The following is a 9,281-nucleotide window of genomic DNA, read 5'->3' on the forward strand; positions in this document are numbered from 1 at the left end:
TCAATGAAGTAGTATAGAACAGGGATGTTTATATGACTTCTGTATTTGATAATCTCAACATCAGAATTCTAGTACTCAAGGGATTGATGCTAGAGTTCTGATGTAATCTTAAAACCTTAGTATTTCATGCACGTATTAAGAAAGAAATCACCAAGGGATTGGGGTTTCTGATTAATGTTTCTATCAGGGTAGTAAGGGATTACATCTTGATGATAAGTAAAAGATTGATTAACACCACATGGAAAGGAATTCATCATATGATCAATTCTTATATGGTTTATCATGGAGGAAAGTTGTTTTCTGACTACTTGTTATTTTTATTAATTCCTAATCCATATTTACTTGTGTCAATTTACTCAAAATCAATTTTCTGGTGACAAATTATTCATGATTTTTACAAACTCTTATTTGATTCAAATTAGTTTTCTATGGTATATTGGTGTTTGAACACAATTCCTCGTGGGAACGATCTTTACTCATCATTTTATTACTTGTATGACTAGTGCAGAAGCCTCTTCAGAAAGGTGAAGAAGAAAAGCAACCGATTATTGCTGAAAAGAAGAAATTTGAGTTGAGTCCTGAATATATGAGAGCCATGGCACCTTATCCTGAAAGATTCAAGAAAGATGCTCAGAAGCAGCAATATGCCAGATTTCTTGTTATCTTCAAAAAGTTGCATGTTAATATACCCTTTGCTGAAGCCTTGGCTAATATGCCTAATTATGCCAAGTTTATGAAGGACTTGTTATCAAGAAAACACAAGCTGCAGGAATGCCAGACAGTAACACTCACTGAGGAGTGTAGTGCCATAATACAGAAGAAGTTTCCTCCCAAACTTCATGATCCAGGGAGTTTTAATATTCCTATTGCCATTGGTAACACAAATGTTGGCAAAGCTTTGTGTGATCTTGGGAGAAATGCCTTTTCATGGTAAAAGAAGGGATTGTCTTAGGACATAAAATCTCCAGGAACGGGTTAGAAGTAGATCAAGCCAAAGTAGAATCCATAGCAAAGATGCCACCTCCGGTGAGTGTTAAAACACTGAGATCATTTCTGGGGCATGTAGATTTCTACAGACGGTTCATTAAAGACTTTTCCAAGATAGCCAGACCTCTGTGCCGATTGTTAGAAAAGGATGTGAACTTTGAATTCAGTTCTGATTGTTTGAAAGCCTTTGAGGATTTGAAAAGTCAATTAGTCACTACGCCTGTTATTCAACCTCCGGGCTGGAATTTACCCTTTAAATTAATGTGTGATGCAAGTGACTAAGCTATAAGGGTGGTTCTAGGCCAGAGGAAGGATAAACTCTTTCTTAGCATATATTATGCCAGCAAAACCTTGAATGAAGCTCAGGAGAACTACACAGTCACTGAAAAAGAGATGTTGGCTGTAGTATATGCCTGCAAAAAGTTTAGGCCATACATTCTGGGATCCAAAGTCATTATTCACAATGACCATGCAGCTCTCAGATACCTATTTTCCAAGAAAGAAGCAAAACCACGATTAATAAGATGGATCCTACTATTGCAAGAATTCAATCTGGAGATCAAAGAAAGGAAAGGTTGTGAAAACCAAATTGCAGATCACTTGTCCAGATTGGAACATATGGAAGTTGGACTACCTATCAAGGAGACGTTCCCTGACGAACAATTGTTTGTTATCACTGACAAAGAAGCTGACGTTCCTTGGTTTGCTGATATAGCTAACTTGCTTGCAGCAGGGCTGGAACCATATGAAGCAAGCTGGATGCAGAAAAAGAAATTTTTTCATGATTGCAGGAGCTATCTCTGGGATGAACCTTTATTATTCAAAAGATGTGCGGACCAAATGATAAGGAGGTGTGTCCCAGAAGAAGAGCAACCTCAAATCCTTTTTTCATGTCATTCATCCCCCTATGGAGGCCATTTGGGCAGAATCAGAACTGCATCCAAGATACTTCAATCAGGTTTTTATTGGCCCTCCTTTTTTAAAGATGCTCTTCAATATGCTAAACAATGTGATAAATGTCAAAGGGAGGGTAATTTAACTAAACAGAATGAGATGCCCCTTAATCCCATATTAGAAATTGAATTGTTTGATGTGTGGGGCATTGATTTCATGGGGCCTTTTCCCCCTTCTTGTGGTCACAAATTTATATTATGGTTGTTGATTATGTAAGCAAGTAGGTGGAAGCTGTTGCCTTACCGACTAATGATGCCATGGTGGTTATAAAATTTTTAAAGAAAAACATTGTGACAAGATATGGGACCCCCCCGCTGTATCATCAGTGACGGTGGGAAACATTTCATTAACCACCAGTTTGAAAGGTTGTTGGAAAAATATGGAGTCAAACACAAAGTTGCAACTCCATATCATCCACAGACCAGCGGACTTATCGAAGTCTCTAACCGAGAGGTTAAGAGGATTTTAGAGAAGATTGTGAACCCTTCTCAGAAAGACTGATCTCTCAAACTAGAGGAGGCATTATGGGCTTATAGAACAGCTTACAGAACACCCCTAGGATGTTCCCCTACAGATTGATATTTGGCAAAGCGTGCCACCTTCCTCTAGAATTAAAACACAAAGCATACTAGGTAGTTTATGCTCTCAACATAGATGAGAAGGCGACAGGGGAAAAGAGAATGCTACAACTTGAGGAACTGGAAGAATTCAGAGGAAACACCTATGAAAATCACAAGCTGTACAAAGAAAAGATGAAAAAGTGGCACGATAAAAGAATCAGGAACAGAGAGCTCAAGGTTGGTCAAAAAGTATTGTGATTCAACTCCAGACTCTGACTGTTCCCAGGAAAGCTCAAATCAAGATGAACTGGTCCATATCAAATAGTGAAAGAAACAGGAAACAGAGCTTTTGAGATCCAAGGAACTGAACATGGCCGCTCTTTTAAAGTCAACAGGCACAGGTTAAAGTTGTATTATGATGAAACGTTCAATGAAAAAGAGGAAAGTATGCCTCTTTCTGATTCCAATTAAGAAGAGAGTAACATGTCTAGCTAAAGACATTGAACTAAGCATGACTGGGAGGCAACCCAGTGGATACCTTTGCTCTCTCACAAGGAGCAAAGTTTTGGGGTGGTTACACTTAACCACAAGGCTCCCAACAGGGAGGAAGCATCTGATGTTCACCTCTAATCCAAATTATTGACCTACGTTCCGTAGCAGGAACGTAGTTTTGGGGTGGTTCAAAAACCACATACACCCAATTATTGTTTTTCTGTTATTTTGCTTTTGTTTTCTTTTCCGTTCCCTAGTGTAATTTTAACTTCTTTTTGAAATAGAAAAATCTTTTTTGTTCAAACTGTTTGGAGCAAATAGTTCAGTTATAGTATTGTGGCTGTGAAAATTTGAATAACCAATGGCATGAAGCACAAAGTCAATAAGTAATCATTCTTGTTCTTACTCTGAATGCTTGAAATAGAAAAGATGAAATGAATTTAATCTTCATATTTTTGAAGGAAACTGATCTGTGTGAACTAAAGCTGGTAAGGAATTAAAAATGCCAAACACTTACTCATGAGAGCGTTCCTAAGGTGTCAGCACAATGAAACTTCTAAACTTGCCTTGATGCTGTAAGTACTGCTGAAGAACAGGTGAATTTCACTAACAAGGATCAACCTTCAAACACTCACCCTTTCACAATCAAACAAACACTTCCATTCCCATTCATACCGCAACATAACCCCACACACTCATACTCATACTCATCCCATGGTCAACTAAAAGGAACAAGGAACAAATCCAAAATGAGCAAAGAGGATAAGAAGAAGAGAAAACAAAGAAAAAAAGGGAACAACCATTCAAAAGAATTCAGAATAAAATACCAGAAAAGATTCCTCTAAAGGAAGAAAAGAAGGTACAAAAAGACAAGGTGTTCCCTCACCCAGAAAAGCCCATCTCTGAAACAGAAAAAAACTGAAAAATGTTCCTTGACCCAAGACCTGTGATCATTCCATTTCTAAAAAAAAACCACATCAATCCTTTTCACAAAGATCCTTGATATGAAAGACACATGCACTTCTTAGGAAAGCAGCAAATAAGCAAGTTTGAATAATCACATCCAGAAATGGACAGAGAAACACCAAGCCCTGAGTGATAGTGAGACAGAAGATCAGCAGCCTTCACTTACTTGGGAACAAATTCTTTTTACTTGTCACCTATGGAGAGTAGTTCATTCTTTGAAAAGATTATGATTACTTACTGGCTCAAGTTTCTGAAGTTGAGCTATTCTTTGAAATTGAGTAGCCTAAGCCACTATTTCTGAGTTGTTTGAGGACAACCAACAATTTAAGTTTTGGGGTGTTTGATGGGACGAAAATTCGTTCCCATCTAAGCCAATTTTGATGGCAAAATACTGTCTGTTCCCTCATCTGATGAGCAACTTTAGCACTAAAAGCACATGTTTAATATCTTTATGACAAAAACACAGTGGAGAATGGATGGTGACGTAATCCATTGAAAAATATATAAAAAGGGGAACGGATTGGGAACATTAAATACACCTGCTCCACTCATTTAATATTTCTTACCACTTTGCAGGAAACGTTGAAAAGAAGTTTCCATAAAGCATAAGGGGTGCAACAATCAAGCAAGAGGAAACGTGCGCACCAGGGAATAAACGGTTCCTATTGGCTAAAGAGGAAAGCAAGGCATGGGGATGATAAGAAGGAAAGACAAATCTTAACAATAACTGTCCCATCCAGCCACTTGCGCCCCTCAAAGCACTGTTCGCACCGCCCCTTTCATGCATTCAAGAAAACAACTCCAAGGGAATTACTCACTTTGCCATTCACTCTTCTGCCTATAAATAAGACGTTCTAGCACGAAGAACATCATCGAATTCCTTAAGAAGAGATCATTTACTTTATTTTTTAGTTTTTCTTTTGTATAGTTTTAGATGTAGTTAAGTGACAACACTTCTTCTCTATTCTGTATCACCCACTTGAGACTCCTCACGAGCAACAGCCATATTCTCCACTTTCTATTTTCTTGTAACCTAAGTTGTTTCCATTTAAATATAAGTGTTATTTCTCTCCTTTCCACTCGTTATCTCTAAACTGAATCTCGGGTCTATGGGATTTCAGTCCAGAATAATTATGTTTAAAGTAGTAGCCATGGGCTAAACTATCTGTGGAACGGAAAAACTGCAAAGTTCTTAAAGACTTATTTTAAAAACTTTTGTACTGAGTTTTTGTATTTCTCTGGTTAAGTAAGCTATATTCATTGTGTATCAATGGAAATTGAACACATACTGAGAAAGGAACTTCCATGAGGAAGGGATTTCAGACAGCTTAACCAGAGGGGGAAGGTAGTGTTGTGGAAACAACACTGCTGGTTGCCTTAAGAATAAGGGGCCACCTTGTTCACTTTAAGGTTCCGTGCTAAGTAACTGTTGGAGTCAAGAGAGCCATAGGAATATGGAAACTTGTGACATTTAGTCCATAAGCTGAGGAATCAGACGTTGGCAGTGAAGAGACTGGAACAAAGACAAAAGTGTTAAGTCTTGAGTAGAGAGAATAACTATTTAAGAATGGAACAACGATTCTGTTCCTTATGTTAAAACTGTTTTACATCGTCCATGCTGTTGTCTCTTAATTATTGTTAATACTATTTTTATTTTTTCTTTATTTATTCAATCTTGTATCTATAAATCCCCCATGAATATTGTTTTTCCTTCTCTTAACAAGAAGGGTATCATACATAACGAAGCGATGAATTGTTTTCTGTCAGATTGAACCTACTGTCCTTGAGGAATGTTGTCAAGACAGTAGGGAACGTTTGACCAAACAGGTCAATTACTAACTTTTCTTTTCATTTTCATTCTTTCTAAAATAGTTTAAGGCATTACTTAGAGTTCTATCCTCGTGGGAACGATAATCTGGGCACTAATAGTCCCTTTATTACTTGATGCGTGCACTTGCGCACTTGGGTTGAAAGTAATAGAACACAAGTGTTTTCTCTTACTGAACTAGAACGTTCTCCATCATAATATATTTTTCACCCAACAGTTTTTGACCCAACAACACTCCTTCAGCGTATAACGCCATCCTCGTAGAAGTATGTTTGCCGCCTTTGAGGCCAGCATCTCTCACCCCCACCTCGCATTGAAATTTGTGGCAAGGGATAACAAGATCGCAACAGTAAGAGGGGACCAAACAGTGGTCAGAAGCTGCTATAACATCTCCCTCAAACCGATATCCAAGGTCACCTTCAGAGACCAACTGGCATCCCAACAGGTAACAACACAGCTAATGGATGAAAGCTCTAGCAGGAAGGATAAAGAGCAAGAGCAATGTTTCCTGGTGGAGTTTGACGCAAGAGATGACCCCTGGCTGGAACACGCCAGACCCACCCCTGACGGAGCATTAGAACATGTTGTTCTAAGCGATGCTGACTGCCAAACAACAACCATCGGGGCGACCATCGACCCGGAGGTGAAAGGCAAGTTGATTAAGCAGCTACGAGATAAGAGAGACCTATTTGCATGGAAGCCATCTGACATGCCTGGAATTGATCCCGAAGTATGCTGTCATAGACTGTCCGTTGACCCTAAGGCGAAACCTGTCGCCCAGAAAAAAAAGAAGTTTGGCCCTGATCGCCAAAATGTCATTGATGAAGAAGTTAAGAGACTCCTAGACGCAGGTTTCATCATGGAAGTCAAGTACACAACCTGGTTGTCTAATCCAGTGTTGGTTAAAAAGCACAGCGGGGCGTGGAGGATGTGCGTAGACTACACTGACCTGAGCAAAGTATGCCTTAAGGACGCCTACCCTTTCCCCAGTATCGACCAGCTGGTAGACAAGGCATCCGAATTCAAAATGCTATCCTTCATGGATGCGTACTCCGATTACAATCAAATTCCTTTATTGGAGGAGGACCAGGACAAAACGGAGTTCATCGCCCAGAACGCCAACTATTGTTACACCATGATGCCCTTCGGGCTAAAGAATGCTAGAGCCACTTATCAGAGGATGATGAACAAGGTGTTCAAAGAACTAATTGGCGACATTATTGACGTTTACATTGATGACATGATCACCAAGTCACAGTCACCTGAACAACACCTACTACACCTCCAAAGTGTATTTGACAGGCTAAGGGAATACAACATGAGGTTGAATCCCAGCAAGTGCGCATTTGGAGTACCAGCTGGAAAAGTTTTAGGATTCATGCTCACCGAGAGAGGCATTGAAGTAAATCCTGACAAGTGCAAGGCAGTAATAGAAATGAAAAGTCCCCAAACAGTCAAAGAAGTGCAGCAGCTAACCGGTCGGATAGTAGCTCTCACCTGTTTTCTGGCAAATTCAGCACATAAATCCCTCCCTCTGTTCAACCTACTCAAAAAAAGGAACAACTTTCCAATGGACTGAAGACTGTGAAAAAGCTTTCCAAGAATTTAAAAGGGCCTTGTCATGCCCGCCAGTCCTCACTAAGACAGACAACGACGAGACCCTCTTCCTGCATCTCGCCGTAGGCTCAGAAGCCATAAGCACAACTTTAGTCAGAGAACGCAAGGAAGAAGGACAGAGACCAGTGTACTTCGTCAGCAAAGTTTTGCAAGGAGCTGAACTTCGGTACCAGGAAGTGGAGAAGGTCGCACTTACCCTCATCTTCGCCGCCAGAAGGTTAAGATCGTACTTTCAGGGCCACCCAGTTGTCGTCAGGATCAACCGACCCATCTGCCAGGTCTTACACAAGCCAGATCTCGCCGGACGAATGATGTCTTGGGCGAATGAGCTGTCAGAGTAACAAATATGTTACAAGCGTAGAACCGCCATTAAAGCTCAGGCTCTCGCCGACTTCATAGCTGAGATGACGCAAGGTCTGCAGCCTGATGATCAAGCCTCTGAAGCCTCGCCGCTAGCAGTATGGAAGCTATATGTTGATGGTTCCTCCAACGCCAAGGGCTCTGGCGCCAGCATGATAATAGAAAACTCATAGGGGTTGGTGATGGAACATTCCTTAACTTTCAATTTCTCAACTACCAATAATCAAGCCGAGTATAAGGCCATGATTGCCGAATTGGTTCAAGCCAAAGAGTTGGGAGCTCAACGCCTTAAAGTCTTCAGCGACTCCCAGTTAGTGACTTTCCAAATATTTGGAGAGTATCAGGCCAAAGGCCCGTTAATGTGCAGGTACCTGGAGAAAGTTAAGGAGTTGATGCAAACCTTCAAGGCGGTTGAAGTTGAGCACATTAGGCGATCAGAGAATACCCGGGCAGACATCCTCGCCAAATTAGCAAGCACTAAAAGCCCAAGTAACAATCGTTCCGTGATTCAGCACAATTTACCTAACCCATGCATCGTCATGAGTATTTCAGACACGACAGCGCAAATCACCGAAGAAACGTGGGCCACACCCATCAACAATTACCTGTCAGAAGGCACCCTCTCACTTGACCAAAATGAAGCCAAGAAGGTAGTACGAAGAAGTGCCCATTTCTGCGTGGTATAAGGACACCTCTATAAAAGAGGATGCTCAACTCCACTCCTAAAGTGCTTAAACCCCAACGACGTTGAGTACGTCCTACAAGAAATCCACGAAGGGATCAACGACCATCATATGGGCGGGCACTCATTGGCGAGGAAAGCACTTAGAGCTGGCTTTTATTGGCCAACCATGGAGCGAGACGCCCACGAGCATGTTAAAAAATGTGAGAAGTGCCAGAGGTTTGTCGACATACATAAAGCCCCGACAGAAGAATTGACGTCAATCACTTCCCCTTGGCCTTTCTACAAGTGGGGAATAGACAAATTAGGCCCTTTCCCCATGGCAGCTGGCCGGGTCCAATGGCTGATTGTCGCCATTGATTATTTTACCAAGTGGGTAGAAGCTGAACCTTTAGCCACTATCACATCCCAAAAGGCGAGGAAGTTCTTCTAGAGAAGTATTGTCTACCGCTTCGGCATCTCCGGTGAAGTCATTAAAGACAACGATACTCAGTTCACTGACGCCAAGTTCCGAGAGTTAATGAACAATTTGCAGATCCGGCATCACTTCACCGTAGTAGAACACCCTCAATTAGGAGTGTTAACGAGCCGAGCCGAGCCGAGCCGAACTTTACTCTTAAAAGGCTAAGCCTGTATTTAAATGGGTTAGCCTGACCAAGCCTGTCACCTGTTATAAATATAATTATTGGCTTGTGGCCTGTCTTATTTACAAAAAATAAAAGCTTGATTTAGCATGTTAGCCTATTTTAAAAAAATAAGACAATAAAAATTTATCCAAACAGATTATATAATCAATAACATTAGTAATTCCATAAATATTCATAAATTCAAGGTA

Source organism: Gastrolobium bilobum, unplaced genomic scaffold (assembly GCF_033153095.1).
Source record: "Gastrolobium bilobum isolate Gb01-03AN ecotype WA unplaced genomic scaffold, APGP_CSIRO_Gbil_v1 utg12049, whole genome shotgun sequence".
Taxonomy (NCBI): domain Eukaryota; kingdom Viridiplantae; phylum Streptophyta; class Magnoliopsida; order Fabales; family Fabaceae; genus Gastrolobium; species Gastrolobium bilobum.